At 41.7% G+C, this 20,590-nt stretch overlaps 1 protein-coding gene across 4 annotated transcripts in view; it reads right to left on the bottom strand.

Moving 5' to 3' along the window:
- Positions 1–20,590, bottom strand: part of MRTFB (myocardin related transcription factor B) — a 292,145-nt gene that overhangs the window by 195,100 nt on the left and 76,455 nt on the right. For 2 of the 4 annotated variants that reach the window (XM_040256557.1, XM_040256577.1), the window contains exon 4: positions 7,950–8,014. The gene's annotated coding sequence lies outside the window, so the exon portion shown is untranslated. Of the gene's footprint in view, positions 1–7,949; positions 8,015–19,049; positions 19,142–20,590 lie in introns of those variants that run through there. The other 2 variants (XM_040256567.1, XM_040256563.1) reach the window with 2 other exon arrangements.

Below are 20,590 nucleotides of genomic sequence, written 5' to 3'. Positions count from 1 at the left end.
CTGGAAACCACCTAAGTGGCCATCAACGGATGAATAAACAAAATGTTATCTATCTATGCCGTAGAGTATTATTTAACAACAAAAAAGAATGAATTCTTATATATGCTATGATACAGACGAACCTCAAAAGCATGCTAAGTGAAAGAAGTCAGACACAAAAGGTCACACGTATTGTATAATTCCATTTATATGACATACTCCAAATTCAGAGACACACAAAGTAGAAACAGTAGCTGCCAGAGACTAAAGAGAGGGAAGAATGGAAAGTGACTGCTACTAGGTCTGGGGTTTGTTTTTGGGGTGATTAAAGTGTCTGGAATGAGACTGGGGATCCGTGCATAACTCTGTGAATACAGAAAGATCTGTTGAATTTTATGTCTTAAATGGATGAACTTTATGGTATGTGAATTACATGTCAATAGAGCTGTTATGAAAAAAAATTACTACACAAAATCATATAGTGACACCTCCGTGCAGGGGTCTGACTGAATCACTTTGCCTACCACAGGATAACCTGTCGTAAACACACACACACACACACAAACGCACAATCTGTTCAAATGAGGAAATGATTTATTTTCCTACCACCAAATCCCCACAGCAACCAATCATAAAATCAAATTCAAAGTAAAAGAAGAAAAGAACAAAAGAGCACACAAACTGCAATTTGCTGGCAAGTATAAATGGAAGTAACCAAAAAGTGCACAAAGAAAAATGTTTACCAAAACCACTTGCTTCCCTTTAAATCTGTGATTACACAGATTTAAACAAGTCAAAATCCTTTTTAACTGATGAGAAAATGTGCCAGCTTCTTTATTAACACAGAGCAAGGAAAAACAAGCATTCTCTCCTATAACAAAATTAACATCCCACAGAAGGTCTGTTTGTACTTGGCCGTCACGAACCTTTCATCTCAGAGCACTGCTAAATTAAACAAGCCCATGTTGTATTGAACACAATGAGCCAGACACCTTGGCAGGCTCCTAAAATTCGCCAGTTAATGCTGAAGAACATTAGAAACAGCGAGGAGGGTAAGAACGAGGGCGATGGCACCGATAAAGCGGCTGTATCTTCGTTCCGCCCAACATTTCACTCATCTACGATAATGGAAACACTCTAAGAACTGTGACAAGAAAAGCCAGAGAGATCTGGATTCAAGTTATTGTTTTGTTTTTAATGTACTAGCTGAGTGCCCAAGGACAAATCTCATAACCAAGTCTTCTATTCTCTAAAACTGGAGTGACTGAACCTAGCCTCTGAGAGTCATTAGAGAACAAAATGAAAGAATACACACCGAAGGTACAGCCCAACGCTCAATATGTACATCCCCACCATAAAAATCCTCACTGCTCTCAACTCTTCAAAGCAAATATTGATTCTGGAGCTTGTATCACAACACAAGTAACTGACACCAGTCATTCTTTACTACCCCAAGGACATCTAAGCAACCAAAAGATCCTATGAAAAGCCTCTATTAAATTATTCCCCCTCCCATATAACTGAAAGTAAGAAAGCCATCAATAAAGTCTGCTTTAAATGTATTAAATCAGGGCATGACACAAAGCATTCATTCACCTAAGAGGTATTTAAAAGCAATGAACTGAGAGAGACATACCAAGAGAAACACTTACTATTAGAGACAAATGCCTATTTTTCAGTGCAATAATTGGTAACCTTTCCATAAAGATTGATGAAATCTGATTATAATTCCCAAGTGTCAGTAATCAGTTCTTAAGGAAAAAGAAAAAGGAAGTGGGATGATTTCAAGCACTGCAGAAAAGATGTAGGCGGATACCGTTCCTACTGACAGCTATTACCGTTAACATTTGAGAGATGGCTGCCAGAAGATTCAGACAAAAAAACTTTGTTACATTAAAACAGACTGAAATCTACTTACAACAAAACTTACTGGGTTTAACAGACGCAAACATAACCCGCACCATGAATTAGGTGTCCTCTCTGAACAAACAGGCACAGAGGTAAAAGCTCATGTGAAATTCCCGCATTTGTCATTACACCACTACCTCACACGTGGCATGGCGGAAGTCTACACAGAGACTCTGCAGGGAGACCATGGGGTCGCAAAGAGTCGGACAGGACCGAGTGACTGAATTGAAGTGAACTGAGACTCTGCAGTGGTAGATGGCAGACTCCCTCCGCCCAGCTCCAGACCAAGTTCTAATCACAGCACAAAGAGTCCAGGGTCTCAAGGGGGATGGGACACTCAGAGGCTCGAGAGGCCTACCCCTGAGGAGCTCCACCAAGCACCACGTTCCTTATGGAACTTGTAGCCCAAAGCTTCTGTTCTCTACCCCTCTTCCCCAAACTCTCCCCCTAAGACTCTGAATTTAATAAAACCTCTGTGAGGGACTAACTCACTGTACCTGCTACAGAAGGAAGGCCGAGTGTTGCCTTTGCTAGGGAGATGTTCTTTATGCCCCACATCAGCACTTATTTTGCCCTCCTATTGCAGTTCAGTACTCTCACCCTGACCATGAAACAGTTTCATGTGAATATTCTACCACCACAAATCCTGTATATGAAGACAGAACTTCTCTTCTTTCCAACTTTCCAATCAAATAACCACTTACACTGCCAGTCTAAACTTAAGCTTTATGCCTAAAATAGGAAGAAACTGTTGCAAATGCATAAAATCCAATCCATTAAGTGCATAAGAATGTCTTAAAATCTGTTTAAATACAGTATAAAAATTTTTACAAACGCAGCTCAGAGGAGAAATAAATGATAGTCTTAAGTTTAATTAAGACTCCAGTTTAACTGCTACTAGTAATGCCTCACTTTTCAGAAGTATTTTTAGAATTAGGGTTTTAAAGCATGCAATTAAAAAAAGTAAGTCATCAGTGAAATGAAAGCTATAATATAAGGAACTTCCTATACGACTGGAGAAAGAGATATAAGAACTTAGAACTTCACTTATTTTAGAAAACAAATACAAGATCATACCATTAGCCATGATAAGATAGAGGGTAAAGTCCAGAAAATATAATTTAGACCTACGAAATGAAGACTCAATAATTTCCTTTCAAGCCTGCCTAGATTAATAACTTTAGATTTATTAAGGAAGGAGTTGCTAAGAAAGTTAAAGTACAAATAAAAATTGCTAGGGGATTATTTAATAAATTAAAAAAATTTTACATGCAAATAGTTGCTGCTAAAATACTAATTAAAATTAGCACATGCATTCTTTAGAATCCCATACTCCAATGGAAACAAAGTGTATGAAACAAGAATCCTCAACATTGCCTAAATCTATTAGATAATTGTTCCATTCTCTGTGTTTATTTTGGCTGTGAAAAACTGGTTGTGAGTCAGAAACGCTTAATAGGCAGGATACTGGACAAAGATTTACACATTCTTCTTAATGGCTGGCAATCCATTTCTCTACTTTTAACAAATGCTTGACTACACAATTAAAATATACCTCAATTTCTCTCCATGATAATTTACTTTATCCTTGTCTTCAAATAACTGAAAGATATTCCCATCTGTATAATATGAAACATATTGCAAATAGCAAATCAAGTACTTTACCCATTTTAGACACTTTCCCCTTAACAGCAACAAAAAACAAAAAAGCAGATTTAAAACACAGTTGTATGTGTGATTCTGCGAAGAAATTGGACAGAATCCAAATCAACAGTTCAAACAAAACATCACAAGAGGTTACAGTAGCAAATGTCACTACAATTATATACATCTAGATTTAGGAGCATTTAAACATCACACAACGGACTGGTTCCAAATAGGAAAAGGAATACGTCAAGGCTGTATATTGTCACCCTGCGTATTTAACTTATATACAGAGTACATCATGAGAAACACTGGGCTGGAAGAAGCACAAGCTGGAATCAAGATTGCCGGGAGAAATATCAATAACCTCAGATATGCAGATGACACCACCCTTACGGCAGAAAGTGAAGAGGAACTAAAAAGTCTCTTGATGAAAGTGAAAGAGGAGAGTGAAAAAGTTGGCTTAAAGCTCAACATTCAGAAAACGAAGATCATGGCATGTGGTCCCATCACTTCATGGGAAATAGATGGGGAAACAGGGGAAACAGTGTCAGACTTTATTTTTGGGGGCTCCAAAATCACTGCAGATGGTGACTGCAGCCATGAAATTAAAAGACGCTTACTCCTTGGAAGAAAAGTTACGACCAACCTAGATAGCATATTGAAAAGCAGAGATACTACTTTGCCAACAAAGGTCCATCTAGTCAAGGCTATGGTTTTTCCAGTAGTCATATATGGATGTGAGAGTTGGACTGTGAAGAAAGCTGAGCGCTGTAGAATTGATGCTTTTGAACTGTGCTGGAGAAGGCTCTTGAGAGTCCCTTGGACTGCAAGGAGATCCAACCAGTCCATTCTGAAGGAGATCAGCCCTGGGATTTCTTTGGAAGGAATGATGCTAAAGCTGAAACTCCAGTACTTTGGCCACCTCATGCGAAGAGTTGACTCATTGGAAAAGACTCTGATGCTGGGAGGGATTGGGGGCAGGAGGAGAAGGGGACGACAGAGGATGAGATGGCTGGATGGCATCAGTGACTCGATGGACGTGAGTCTGAGTGAACTCCGGGAGTTGGTGATGGACAGGGAGGCCTGGCGTGCTGCAATTCATGGGGTCGCAAAGAGTCGGACACGACTGAGTGACTGAACTGAAACATCACAGGTGCTAGTTTTCTTCTCCAAGAAATTAAATTTCTTAATTAAAATTGAAGGCACATCTCATTTGCATCTTAATTCTAACTTAACAATGATTATATTGACCAATCATTAATTCCTACAAAAATGATTTGAGTGTCTGCCATGTACATGCCAGGCATCACAGTAGTTGCTGGATGTAAGCTGGTGCATAAAACACACTAGGTCCAAGCCTCAACAATGTTAACTTGGAGTGAAAAGAAAAGCATCACATGAAAGGCAATCTATAAGAAGATGCATTCTATATCAAGGAAAAAGATGAATTTTAACTGGCTTTCAATTAAGTCAAAAAACAAACAGTAAGCCGATGACAAAGTACATGTTTGTTTCATGTGAGACCTTCCTTAGGCAACTTTTATTTGAAATAAAATCTAAAACAAACATAAAATTAGAGCTCATATTCGTATCAGAAACTAGCAAAATCCTCTGGACAGATGAAACTCAACATCGGCATTCATACGTATACATGTGAATGCATAGTCACCTAACTCAGTAATATTAGTTGCCAATAGTGGAAAATTCTTAAAGAGATGGGAACATAAGACCACCTGACCTGCCTCTTGGGAAACCTGTATGCAGGTCAAAAAGCAACAATTAGAACCAGACATGGAACAACAGACTGGTTCAAAATCGGAAAAGGAGAACATCAAGGCTGTATATTGTCATCCTGCTTATTTAACTTATATTTGAAGTATATAGTGTGAAATGCTGGGTTGGATGAATCACAAGCTAGAATCAAGACTGCTGGGAGAAATATCAAAAACTTCAGATATGCAGATGACACTAATGGCAGAAAGCAAAGAGGAACTAAGTACTCCTGATGAGGGTGAAAGAGGAGAGTGAAAAAGCTGGCTTAAAACTCAACATTCAAAAAACTAAAATCATGGCGTCACTTCATGGCAAACAGATGGAGAAAAAGTGGAAACAGTGGCAGGTTTTATTTTCTTGGGTTCCAAATCACTGTGGATGGTGACTGCAGCCACAAAATTAAAAGATGCTTACTCCTTGGGGAAAAAAAGCCATGACAAACCTAGATAGCATATGAAGAAGCAGAAACATCCCTTTCCTGACAAAGGTCCGTATAGTCAGAGCTATAGTTTATCCAATAGTCATGTACAGATGTGAGAGTTGGATCATAAAGGCTGAGCGCCAAAGAACTGATGCTTTTGAACTGTCGTGCTGGAGAAGACTCTTGAGAGTCCCTTGGACAGCAAGAAGATCAAACCAGTCAATTCTAAAGGAAATCAACCCTGAATATTCACTGGAAAGACTGACGCTGTAGCTGAAGCTCCAATACTTTAGTCACCTGATGTGAAGAGCCAACTCACTGAAAAAGATCCTGATGCTGGGAAATACTAAAGGCAGAAGGAAAGACAGAGAATTAGATGGTTGGATGGCATCACCAACTCAATGGACATGAGCTTGAGCAAACTCCGGGAGATAGTGAAGGACAGGGAAGACTGGTGTGCTGCAGTCCATGGGGTCACAAAGAGTCGGACACAACTTAGTGACTGAACAACAATTTAAAAATATTTATACTGAATTAATCAGGATAATGGGGCTTCCCTGATAGCTCAGTTGGTAAAGAATCCACCTGCAATGCAGGAGACCCCAGTTCAGTTCCTGAGTCAGGAAGATCCCCTGTAGAAGGGAACGGCTACCCACTCCAGGATTCTTGGGCTTCCCTTGTGGCTCAGCTGGTAAAGAATCTGCCTGCAATGCGGGAGACCTGGGTTCGATCCCTGGGTTGGGAAGATCCCCTGGAGAAGGGAAAGGCTACCCACTCCAGTATTCTGGCCTGGGTCACAGAGTTGGACATGACTGAGCGACTTTCACTTTCAATCAGGGTAATAGATCTAAAACCAACTCAATATATTTCAACATTTTCATCACATTTAAAGTCCAAGAGCATCTCACGTACACACAAGAACCACATGTATGTTTTTAATAAGGAAATTCTTTATGTAAGTAAGGCTATCAGATGAAAGAGGTCTTTAAACATGAAAGGTTTACTCCAGTCAGAAACCCTGCTATCTTGCTTCCCTGGTGGCTCAATAGCAAAGAATCCACCTGCTAGTGCAGGAGACACAGGTTCAATCCCTGATCTGGGAAGATAACACATGCCGCAACTACTGAAGTCCACGCCCCTAGAGCCAGTGCTCCACAACAAGACAAGCCGCTGCACCGGGAAGCCTGCACACTGCAGTGAAGAGCAGCCCCTACTAGAAAAGTCCAAGTGCAGCAACAGAGGTCCAGCACAGCCCAAAATAAACAAATACAAGTAAAAACAGGAAAGCCCTGCTATCTCAAAAAGACACCATTTTTTCCTATTGGATGGATAAGCATTAAACATACGAACAAAACTCAGTGTGGGTAAGGGCATAAAAAACAGGACTCTGGTGAATTTCATTTGGGAAGGGGTCTTTATTTAAAGAGGGCAGTTTAGCCACCCTCTGGTAACACACATTTAAAATGAGTATCATCTTTGACCCAGTAGTTATACTTCGAAGAAGATAAATGAACAAGCATATAATGATGTATGTATGGGGTTGTTTGACACACTATTATCCACTAGAAACCATCTAAACAGTCATCAAATGAATGACTCAATTAAAGTATGATGCCTCTAAACAATCAAATATTGTCAGTAAAATGATTGTATACGATTATACATGTCTTTTACAATTCATGTGTAAAGATACATAAAATAATACTGTTGTAGTATATAAAGACCAATTTACTTAAAGATTTATATGGAAATACTTCTACATTCATAAATTTCTAAATGGAGTTTCATTAAAATAACAATGGCAGTCATTTCTGGGTAGCAGGAGTTAGGTGTCAAGTGTTGCAATCTCACCAAGTAGTTTCAAATCCCTTCAACTGCCTACTTTAAAATCAAAAGTTTTCACTGAATGTTGCAAGTATGTATAATCACCAAACAGCTTGCGGATTTCCACCTGTGGAATCTCCTTCTCAGCACCAGGCTTTAAAACAAGGAGATAACGGAAATTTATTACAGATTCAAGTCAAATAAGTAAGGAAGTCAAATGACCTTAATCAGAAGCCCACATTTCTGGAAACCACCTTAAGAACCCCATGTTCTATCAACTGACACACTCCTAAAACAACAATCTCCCTCTTGTATCTTCAGAAAGCAGGTATGGAGAGAAATTTTTTTAAAATAAGAGACATTTTCTTAAAAAAAATTTAAATCATAAAAAACTTACCTCAGTAAAAATGTTTAATTATTTTCCTGTCTCACATTCTCTTTCTTAGCACCTTTACTGGGAACCTAGAGAGAAAAAAAAGTTAAAATTACTTTTTATTCAACATCTACGGCATGCCAGGCAGGGTGGTCAGAGAAAGTATTTCGGAGAACATCAAGTCTGAGAGGAATCAAAATGAATAAAATAGAAGTTACTAAAATGGGAAGATTGGGCAGAAAAGTGAGTAGGTTCAAGAGGAATTGAATAACTTTCCCTAAATGGTTCAAGAACCTATACCTAACTATAGTCAACCTCACAGCAGGTGAAAAGCTGGGTTGCTAGATTAAGAACACCTGCCTGAGTCTCAGCACTACCACTTCCTTGCTTGTCTGCTCCTGAGCAAGTCCATAAGCCCGTGTGCCTTGGTTTCCCCAAGTGCCTAATAATAGGACTCAACTCCTAAGCCGGCTGAGGGTTATGTTAGATTATCCACATCAGAGACTTTAAAACAGTTTCTGGGACACAATAAAATGTTCAATGAGCGTTAGTTTTCACTTTTATTATTCCTTGTATATAATCCATTTGCCTTCACCACCTCTATCACCACATTATTACTATAATTACTGAGAAACGGCATAATCCTTATCATCAACATGCTTACAATGCACTGGGTGACAGAACTACCCAGGCAATGACACAAGGCAGGTTCAGTGCAGTCGCTCAGTCGTGTCTGACTCTTTGCAACCCCAGGGACCCCAAGCACGCCAGGCTTCTCTGTCCTTCACCAACTCCTGGAGCCTGGTCAAACTCATGTCCATCGAGTCAAAGAAAGATCTAAATCAATTATTCTTTATATATCTAAAAACATCTGAGTGTCTGCTTTTTTCCAGGTATGCTGCATTCTTTGGTGGACGTGACGGTTTCTCTCTTCACAGCTTCCAGATTATCACGGCTAAGCTACAGGACAGATGAGCGACACAAGGAGACAGATCCTGCTTTTTTATTGGGTGCGGGGCAGCACGTATTTGAACTGGCAGAATTAGGTAGCAAAACATCCTAAGTGGAAGGGATGGCATTATAGGAAACGCGGGGCCTTTGGGGAAGGCTACGCAGCCTCTGGTCAGGGAGCATCCGAGAGGGCAACCAGCAGCAAGGTCAGAGAGAGAGGCAGGAGGGGCCTCAAATGCTGGGTTGAGTTTGTTCTTTTCTCAAGGACACTGATTATCCTGCTCAGAGTGAATCACAGCTTACTTTTAATTTCAAGTCTGGTATTGTTTTATTACTTTTCTTCACAATGTCTTTCTCTTTTACAGGTGAGAGGGGAAAAAGGAAGAAACAAAAGAGAACAGCAACCTCAATCCATGCTGCTGTTGGCAGTGACATTGGTAGAAGAGGCACAAAGTGATGAATTTCACATTCTTCTTAATTCTCCGAACATTCTTACCAAGCCAGAATTGTTCCTTTTACTAATTAGGAAACCGAGGCTCAGAGGAGTCAAACAGACCCCCAGATGTCCACTGAGCTCATAAATGCAGCTATAGAATTTAACTGCAAGCCTGACTTCCAAGGCTTTCTTTCTCTTCAGGCAAAAAAAAAGTATAAGTGATTCCGCAGAATTTAACGCCCGTTAAAAACTAATTAGAATTTCAAGGTATATCATCTCAAAACCACTTAGAAAAGATAAAGACTTCATTATCTTCAAAAGATAAAGACTTTATATGTATGTATAACAACATACATATATGTATATATAGGCATACATATAAATATGAAATGAAAATTAGTCACTTAGTCGTGTCTGACTCTTCGTGATCCTATGGACTGTAGCCCACTGGGCTCTTCTGTCCATGGAATTCTCCAGGCAAGAATATTGGAGTGGGTTGCCATTTCCTTCTCCAATTCACATAAATATACACACATATAAAAAATTTAATAAGAAATGGGAAAAACCTGTATGAGAAAAATTTGTGCTCTAGGAGTCAGGAGTAAAACCAAACAAATGAAAAAAAAATACATCATGGTCTTGGAATAGAAAATTCAATATCAGAAAGATATCAATTCTCCCTATGTTAGTTTATAAATTTAACATGATCTCAACGTTTTTAAAGTGTGTTTTTCTTTTCTGGAACTGAAATGATTCTAAAGTTCACATGGAAAAATAAACAAGCAAGAATGGCCAGGAAAATGAAGGGCAACAGGACAAACTAGTTTCACAAGGCATTAAGATGTTTTATAAATCCAATAATGTGTACTTGTGCAGGAATAGAAAGACTTAATGGAACTGACCAGAAAGCCCAGAGAGGTCTCCCAATATATCTAGAAATCTGGACTATAATGAAGGTGTACTCTATTCTGAAACAAATGGCTAAAAATTAGTGGTAGCCATATGGATAAAGCTGAATCTATATATCACCCCTGAATACCAGGATAAATTCTAAACGGATCAAAGATTTAAGTGTAAAAATGAAACCATAAAGGGAAAAAATCCTTAAAGAAAAGAAACATGGGCGGAATCCAAATTCTTGGAGGCCTTTTCATGACTCAAAATCCATAAAATATTAACTGCTTAAAATTCAAAGAAAAAACTTTATACCAAAAAAACTCTATACCAAAACACATTAAACTTTTGAAAAATGACAAGCTTGAGGAAACTGCAATTCGCATCACAAAGGTCTAATTTATAAATTCCCAGAAATTGTTAAGAAAAAAAGTAATTCAAAAGAAAAATGTGCAAAGGGCATGAACAAATAGTTCATAGAAAAGAAACAGCCTTAAAAAGAATATATTTGAATCAGTTCTAATGAGGTGGATGAAACTGGAGCCAATTATACAGAGTGAAGTAAGCCAGAAAGAAAAACATCAATACAGTATACTAACGCATATATATGGAATTTAGAAAGATGGTAACGATAACCCTGTATGCAAGACAGCAAAGGAGACACAGATGTATAGAACAGTCTTTTGGACTCTGTGGGAGAGGGCGAGGGTGGGATGATTTGGGAGAATGGCATCAAAACATGTATAATATCATATGTGAAACGAATCACCAGTCCAGGTTCGATGCATGATACAGGGTGCTCAGGGCTGGTGCACTGGGATGACCCAGAGGGATGGTATGGGGAGGGAGGTGGCAGGGGGGTTCAGGATGGGGAACACATGTACACCCATGGCGGATTCATGTTGATGTATGGCAAAACCAATACAATATTGTAAAGTAAAAAAAAACAAGAAAGAAAGAAACAGCCTTTAAGCATGTGAGAAGATGCTTAGCCTCCTTCATAATCAAAGTAATGCACATTAAAACCACAATGAGTTACTTTCCACCTTATCGGACTGATACAAATCCAAAGGCTGGTAATCAGCCTATTACAAGAGGCTGTGGAAACAGATAACCTGCAAGGGTTCAAAATGGTACAACCCTGAAGGTGGGCAGCATTTATCAAAATGTATAAACGCAATGCTCACGGACCCAGCAATCCCACTTCTGGAAAGTTATCCCACAGATACACTGCACATATATGAACTGACGTGTGCACAACGTTATTCACCACAGGCTGTGACTGCAAGACTGGGAAACATTCAACTATCCATCAACGGGAGTTAACTTCAATAAACTATGGCACAGGCCACACAATAGTATATCCTGCATCTGTTAATAAATCTTTTTTATATACTAATGTGGAAAGATGCTAAAGGTACACTACTGAAAAAAAAAAAAAACAGGGTCAGAATAATTTATGTAGCTGAGGTTGAATGGTTTTATGAAGAACTACAAGACGTTTTAGAGCTAACACCCAAAAAAGATGTCCTTATCATTATAGGGGACTGGAATGCAAAAGTAGGAAGTCAAGAAACACCTGGAGTAACAGGCAAATTTGGCCTTGGAATGCGGAACGAAGCAGGGCAAAGACTAATAGTTTTGCCAAGAAAACGCACTGGTCATAGCAAATACCCTCTTCCAACAACACAAGAGAAGACTCTACACATGGACATCACCAGATGGTCAACACCGAAATCAGACTGACTATATTATTTGCAGCCAAAGATGGAGAAGCTCTATACAGTCAACAAAAACAAGACCAGGAGCTGACTGTGGCTCAGATCATGAACTCCTTATTACCAAATTCAGACTCAAATTGAAGAAAGTAGGGAAAACCGCTAGACCATTCAGGTATGACCTAAATCAAATCCCTTATGATTATACAGTGGAAGTGAGAAATAGATTTAAGGGCCTAGATCTGATAGATAGAGTGCCTGATGAACTATGGAATGAGGTTCGTGACATTGTACAGGGGACAGGGATCAAGACCATCCCCATGGAAAAGAAATGCAAAAAAGCAAAATGGCTGTCTGGGGAGGCCTTACAAATAGCTGTGAAGAGAAGAGAAGTGAAAAGCAAAGGAGAAAAGGAAAGATATAAGCATCTGAATGCAGAGGTTCAAAGAATAGCAAGAAGAAATAAGAAAGCCTTCTTCAGCGATCATTGCAAAGAAATAGAGGAAAAGAACAGAATGGGGAAGACTAGAGATCTCTTCAAGAAAATTAGAGATACCAAGGGAACATTTCATGCAAAGATGGGCACAATAAAGGACAGAAATGGTATGGACCTAACAGAAGCAGAAGATATTAAGAAGAGGTGGCAAGAATACACACAAGAACTGTACAAAAAAGAACTTCACGACCAAGATAATCACGATGGTGTGATCACTCATCTAGAGCCAGACATCCTGGAATGTGAAGTCAAGTGGGCCTTAGAAAGCATCACTACAAACAAAGCTAGTGGAGGTGATGGCATTCCAGTTGAGCTGTTTCAAATCCTGAAAGATGATGCTGTGAAAGTGCTGCACTCAATATGCCAGCAAATTTGGAAAACTCAGCAGTGGCCACAGGACTGGAAAAGGTCCGTTTTCATTCCAATCCCAAAGGAAGGCAATGCCAAAGAATGCTCAAACTACCGCACAATTGCACTCATCTCACATGCTAGTAAAGCAATGCTCAAAATTCTCCAAGCCAGGCTTCAGCAATACGTGAACCATGAATTTCCTGATGTTCAAGCTGGTTTTAGAAAAGGCAGAGCAACTAGAGATCAAATTGCCAACATCCGCTGGATCATGGAAAAAGCAAGAGAGTTCCAGAAAAACATCTATTTCTATTTTGACTGTGTGGATCACAATAAACTGGAAAATTCTGAAAGAGATGGGAATACCAGACCACCTGACCTGCCTCTTGAGAAACCTGTATGCAGGTCAGGAACCAACAGTTAGAACTGGACATGGAACAACAGACTGGTTCCAAATAGGAAAAGGAGTACATCAAGGCTGTATATTGTCACCCTGCTTATTTAACTTCTATGCAGAGTACATCATGAGAAACGCTGGACTGGAAGAAACACAAGCTGGAATCAAGATTGCCGGGAGAAATATCAATAACCTCAGATACGCAGATGACACCACCCTTATGGCAGAAAGTGAAGAGGAACTAAAAAGCCTCTTGATGAAAGTGAAAGAGGAGAGTGAAAAAGTTGGCCTAAAGCTCAACATTCAGAAAACGAAGATCATGGCATGTGGTCCCATCACTTCATGGGAAATAGATGGGGAAACAGTGGAAACAGTGTCAGACTTTATTTTGGGGGGCTCCAAAATCACTGCAGATGGTGACTGCAGCCATGAAATTAAAAGACACTTACTCCTTGCAAGAAAAGTTACGACCAACCTAGATAGTATATCCAAAAGCAGTGACATTACTTTGCCAACTAAGGTCCGTCTAGTCAAGGCTATGGTTTTTCCTGTGGTCACGTATGGATGTGAGAGTGGATTGTGAAGAAGGCTGAGCGCCGAAGAATTGATGCTTTTGAACTGTGGTGTTGGAGAAGACTCTTGAGAGTCCCTTGGACTGCAAGGAGATCCAACCAGTCCATTCTGAAGGAGATCAGCCCTGGGATTTCTTTGGAAGGAACGATGCTAAAGCTGAAGCTCCAATACTTTGGCCACCTCATGCGAAGAGTTGACTCATTGGAAAAGACTCTGATGCTGGGAGGGATCGGGGGCAGGAGGAGAAGGGGACGATAGAGGATGAGATGGCTGGATGGCATTATGGACTCAATGGATGTGAGTCTGAGTGAACTCCAGGAGTTGGTGATCGACAGGGAGGCCTGGTGTGCTGCGATTCATGGGGTCGCAAAGAGTCGGACACGACTGAGCGACTGAAATGAACTGAACTGAACATATAAAAGGAGTGGGTATATACAGTGTAGCGGTATTTGCTTGTATATACACAAAGAAACAACAGACATCTATAGGAAACAAATAGAAAACATTTTCTATGGCTGGAGACAGCATGTTAAACCAAAACAAAACTGGAAATTAGACTCCTCGAAATAGATATTTTTAGTTTTTGAATCACATGAACATTTTATATATACAAAAAGAATTTTAAAGTGTTAAGAATGTACTTCATAGGAGAAAGAGAAAGAGAACTACTTATCACCTAGAGTCAAAATCCAACACACATTAAAAGGGAATGTTTTCCCAAATTAGGAGTTTAAGATTAACAGATACACACTTTTATACATAAGATAAACAACAAGGAGCTACTGTGTAGCACAGGGAAGCATATTCAATATCTTATAATAACCTAAAATGGAAAAGAATCTGAAAAAGAATACATATGTGGGTGTGTGTATATATATATATATATATATGTATGTATGTATAACTGAATCACTTTGCTGGACACCTGAAACTAACACTCAATTTAAAAATAATAAATAAAAATAAAAGAATTTTTCTATGAAATAGATGTTAACAAGCAAATTTAGTGTGACCATCACTAAATTTCACACAATGTTTAAGTTTTTCTTTAATCAAGCTAAAGCACATTATAGTAATCTCTAAAAGCACTATTTGGGGACAAGAAATCAGAAGAATAGAAAAAGTACAACGAGGATGGTTTCGCCTAGTGGTTCTCAATGTATGGTCCCCGGGCTAGCAGCATCAGCATTATCTGAGAACCTGTTAAAAGTGCAAATTCTCAAACCCTAGTCCAGACCCACTGAATTAGAAACTTGGGAGTGGTAGGGAACAGTTCTGGTGATAAGCACTCCAGTCTGAGAGTCAGTGATCTGGCCAAGTGCTCCTTATACATCTTCATGCCTCACTTGAGGAGAATCCTATTAAAAAGCAGATTCTGGTTCAGCAGTCTGGGGTGAGCCTCAGAGCTGGCATTTCAAACCAGCTCCAGGAGGCTGCGAGTGTGCAGCAGGTTGAGGGAGAACACTTACAAAGAAAAGCTCAAGTCCACCTGGAAGAAGGTACGCAGTCTTCAGTGGTTGGGTTTCCTGTGAAACTTGCCCTCAGTAGAGTCCTTACACAGATTTCTAGGCTGGGGGACACCATGCAGTCTCCCATATAAACTCTGTCTTTAACACAGAATAAATACATTCAGTGAAAAAAGTCAAAATTGCTCAGTCATGTCCAACTCTTTGGAAGCCCACAGATTGTAGCCCGTCATCCTCCTCTGTTTTGGAATTCTCCAGGCAAGAATACTGGAGTGGGTTGCCATTCCCTGTTCCAGGGGATCTTCCTGACCCAGGCATTGAACCCAGGTCTCCTGCATTGCAGACAGATTCTTTACCATCTGAGCCACTGTATCTTATTAAAATAACTGTGAATTGTTGAAATTCAACTTAAGGATGTCTCATTTGAGACAACTTTCATTTATAAGTGGACCTAGGAATCTTTCAGAATGGGGGGAAAAAAAGAAGGCATATTCATACATCCACCTGGTTATACTGTCTGATTACCTTTACTTCAAACATTAGCCACACCATCTTCTCTCCATGAAAAATGATCAAGCAGTTTGTTTCCTTCTAAACATATTTTCAAATGGTTCTTATACTTACAAACACTGATTCTCCATTTGCTTTACATGAGGGAGAAAAGTTTATAGGAATCTTTCAAGTAAAGAATTCTAATTTAGATGGAAGAACCTGGAACTGGTATGTATCTACATTTTGCAAGTCATTTTTTGGACAAAGTTTTTGGTGTTAAACATTAATCAATGTGCTGAAATTTCTACATATCCCTATCTCACTGCATCTAAGATAACATCATTTCCATACACACTATTATTCTGTGTAACACTAAGAAAGAACAAAACCTGCCAATGAAACCATGACATGTCAATTTTAAGACAGTAGTCTATCTCAGACATGCATCTTAAAACCAATGAAATGGCTTAATTATATATCTCAGAGATATGTACATAATAAGTTATGCATTTTCATTTACAGAGGCATGGATTTTTGTTCACTCAACAATTTGTCCCCATACCTAAAACAGTGGAAAAGTTCCAACATCCACATAATATGACTTGGTTCATTTTTGTACAAGAGTATTTTTCTAAAAGGTAGTGATTAAAAAAAAAAAAAAAAAAGAGTGGCCTCTTTTTACCCTGAAACATAATACTGCTTGTGCAAAGTAATAAAAATTAATTATTCTTAATTTGGATAATTTTCCCATCTAGAAGGATTCAATGTATCTATCTCTAGGCCATTTAAAATACATCCTTCTATTCTGACAACAACCTTACTTACATGTTTGTTTCCATAGCACCTTTCAAAAGTAACAAGCAAATGAACAACAAACATCTTATAGCAAAGAAGTCACTTTATCTATCCAACAGAAAGGAAAGATAAACTTCCTGTGTGGATTTAACAAAAGTTGAAGAAATTCATCTTGTTACACCACAGCTGTATAACAGCTGGAGCTGAACTATCTTAACTAAATCTGCATTTTCCCCATGGCACTAAGACTAACTCAATTTCAAATGAAATCAGAATTTCCAACGAATCCTATCAGGAGCACAGACGACAACATAACTACACTTCATTTTAACTTTCACTCTTGTTCAATATGTATTGACCAAATTCTCTAACATGGATATTAGTACACAGAAAGAATGGCTTCCCCGATGGCTCAACAGTCAAGAATCCGCTTGCAATGCAGGAGCCGCAAGAGACATGGGTTGGATCCCTGGGTCAGGAAGATCCCCTGGAAGAGGGCACGGCTACCCACTCCAGTATTCTTGCCTGGAGAATCCCATGGACAGAGGAGCGTGGCGGGCTACAGTCCATATTGTCGCAAAGAGTCGCATATGATTGAAGCGACTTAGCACACAGGCAGAAAGAACAGGGGAAAAATGTTCCCAACAAAAACTGCCAGTTAAATTCTGCCCCCTTCCCTGCTATAACTCAGTCTACAATTTAGAGTCACTCTCAATGGAGCTAGACCTTGAGACATGTGAGGTCCTCTGACATGCTTAGTTATCAAAGTGATTGGGGTACACCACTAGCATTTACAGCTTGGGAGCCAAGATGCTCGAACTTCTCACAAGGCATGGGCTAGATCCACATAATGAAGATTTATCCTGGTCCTGAGACTTTTCAATGACCAGCCAGATTAATCACCTTAACTGGTCTTACTTCAGAACATAATACTAAATATTTTACAAGAAATTATGGAAAAACCCTAGTAATTTAAGAGAAGGTATCTAAAGCAAGATAAGTTGAGACTGAATGGCTAGGGTCTGAAAATTAGTGACTATTTCCACACACCAAGCATTAACTCAACATATAATTGCAGTGTCACAACACTGAGCCTATCTACACTATGTGAGATACTGCCACCGAATCAAACAAGCAAAAACCCTTCAATCTGGCTAATATTTTATTATCAGAGAGAAGCAGTAGGAATCCAGCATGTTGCCTCAAAGCAGCAGTACTTCAAAGCTTGCGGCACAAAAGATGCCCTACAATGTTGTTTGGAAGTCTGGCATTCACGGAAGGGCTATATTAGTATTATTTATATGTTGACTGAGATAGTCTGTACTTTCTCTTGTCCTGTTACTAACTCAATCTAGGCGTGTATTTTCATAATCATAAATTATTCCAGCACTTAAGGTGTCCTCCACTCCCGTGTCTAACCAGACCTCTAATCTTTCCTTTCCGTGTATGAAATAGCTCCTGACATTTTTACCTCTCTTCAACCCAAGCTTATTCACTAGAAGCAGGTAGGAGCAGTCCAGTCCGCAGCACAGCAGTAACGTGCTAGACGTGATGTGGCAATGCAGGTCATGTACTGTTCTTTTATTTCTAACATTTGAATCGGAGCATCACAGTGGTTTTCAATTACATACGTAGGTAGCTTTTATTCTGATGTATTTCATTGGAGCTGTAAAGGGGGCTTTACAAACAGTTGCTGCAAAGGGGAGGGGCCTTGGTTCTGACAAAGTTGAGCCCCACTGCTCCAAAGAGTGGAATCACGTGCTGAACGAAAAAAAAGTTTCCTTTGCTTAAAGCAAGCCCTGGGCTCCTATATTCCACTTCCATTCGATCGGACATCCCACCCCAGACACACAGCGCTGCTTTTCAGCCCACTTCTGCCCTCATACAGGGCCAAAGAAAAGTTTTTGTCCATTTCGGGAACAGGGATCCTTTGCGGAAGCTGACAAAGGCCGAGGACTCTCTCCCAAGAAACTCCTGTGCCATGCTGCATTCAATTAGGAGGAGAGCGGGGCCCCCCCCGACACACCCTCTGCAGCTCAATCGGAACCTGAGGAGAATTCGAGCCCTAAAACCCCGCGAGTGGGGGCGGGGAGAATGATGGGAGGCAAGGACGGGGCGGGGCGCTGGAGTCGCCGTGCCCGGGTGTGAACCCCGACTCCACCGCGTCCCAGCGGCGTGACCCTGGGCAGGGCGCTTCACCTCTGCGTGCAGCCCGAGCGGAACCGCCGAAGTGCCGGCAGACGGTTAAGGCTCACTGAACGGTGTTGCCGCGCCCGACAGCGCCGCGTCCTCCCGCGCCAACGCGCCGCCAGGGAAAACTGAGGAGCGCCCCGAGGTCGCACCCGCGAGCGGACGCGGGCTGCGAGGGGACTGGCCCGGCCGCCCCGCGGCCCCGGCCCGGCCGCCCCGCCCCGCCGCGCCCGCTCGGGTCCCGGGACAGCGCGGACCGGGCGACTCCGCTGCAGCCGCGGGGCCAACTGAGGTGGCCGCCCAGAACGCGGGCCGCCCGCCCGCCCGGCCGGCTCCCCCGCCTGGCCCTCGGTCTCCGCTGCTCTCACCCGCTCCTCAGTCCCAACGGCAACCGCCGCCGCCGCCCGCAGCTCACCTCCCGGGCCGCCGCCGCCGCCGCCGCTGCCGCTGCCGCCGCCGCGCGCGATCTCGCGAGACTTCGCTCCCCTCGGCGCTCCCCCGCCCTCCCCGCGCGTTGCGCGGACCCCGGCCTGGAAACGGCTGGACGCCCTCCTCAGGAGCGGTCCCCACGCCTCCGGGTTGAGTCTAGCCAGGCTCGCGACCCCGCGTTCTGGTCCCTGCGTCCGCCCCGCCCACCTCCGTGAAGGTGAAGGGTTAAATACCAGGTGCGGGTCGGCCGCCTCCTCACCTGGCCGGCCGGGTGCGCGTGCGCATGCGCGCGCCCGGGGCCCTGGACCTTCGAGCCTTTGCAAAAGCTCTAACCACAGTGACAGCAGTGATCCCTGCAGCCAGTCTTGGAATGCTTCCTGGGTGCCGAGTACTTCTAAAACTTCCTGGGTCCTCACAAGTTCCACCAAGAAGTGGGTATTACCATCCTCTCCTCTCTAAAGGCGATAAAACGGAGGCTTGGCCAGGTTAAGAACTACCTCTGGGTCACGCCGCTAGGAGTGGGCATCCGGGGTTGTCTGTTGCTCAAACCGAAGCCCTGATTTCCCGCCTCCATGACGATCCCCAGGCCCTGTCCCTGTTCCTTCTTCCGCTGAGGGCGCCAAATCTCAGCCCTTCTTTACTTCCCTCCCATGGTTCAAGCGCTCCTAGGAGGGCAGTTGCTACAGTCCCTCTGGTTTTATAAAGCTGCAGTCAGCAAAATGCTTCTCCCTCATTACCCGAACTTCCTAAGGCCTCCCTGTGCCAGACCGTGTCTCCTCTTTAGACTGGTGGTGTTTTGATGATAACACGGTAGGATGGGACACAAGACATAGAACCAGAATGTATTTACATGGATGTTAGGGGGCTCCAAGGAAGGTGTGACTTCTTCCTGGGATAAAATCTTAACCTTATATAATTGTTTCTAAAAAAAGACGGGCTAGCAATTATTGAGGGCATTTCAAGGTCACTACCAATATTCTTCCGAGTCAAATCATAGGAAAATGGAGATGAAGAAATTGGCTCCAGTCTCCACTGTAAGATGAGGTTTGAACCTGAGTCTGAGTCCAGAACCCAGTACTGCCTCACACTAAAGTCCCATGAACTAGCAAGTCTGGGCCAACAAGCTGCTGTAAAATCGAAAGCCTTGGAGGTTCTAGCTATTCCTTTACCTTGCATGAGGGTCTGCAGGGGCTTGCCCAGCCCACCTGACAGTCAAATACATCTCAGCAAACGCTGGCCTGCCCACCCTGCAAGCCTGCCCAGTCCCTCTAGAAATAACACTGCTTCCTGCTTATATGCAGAGTACATCATGAGAAACGCTGGACTGGAGGAAGCACAAGCTGGAATCAAGATTGCCGGGAGAAATATCAATAAGCTCAGATATGCAGATGACACCACCCTTACAGCAAAAAGTGAAGAGGAACTAAAAAGCCTCCTGATGAATGTGAAAGAGGAGAATGAAAAAGTTGGCTTAAAGCTC

This window comes from Oryx dammah, unplaced genomic scaffold, assembly GCF_014754425.2.
Source record: "Oryx dammah isolate SB20612 unplaced genomic scaffold, SCBI_Odam_1.1 HiC_scaffold_2, whole genome shotgun sequence".
Taxonomy (NCBI): Eukaryota; Metazoa; Chordata; class Mammalia; order Artiodactyla; family Bovidae; genus Oryx; species Oryx dammah.
Note: the sequence above shows the minus strand (reverse complement) of the source record. Positions and strands in the feature narration are given on the sequence as shown.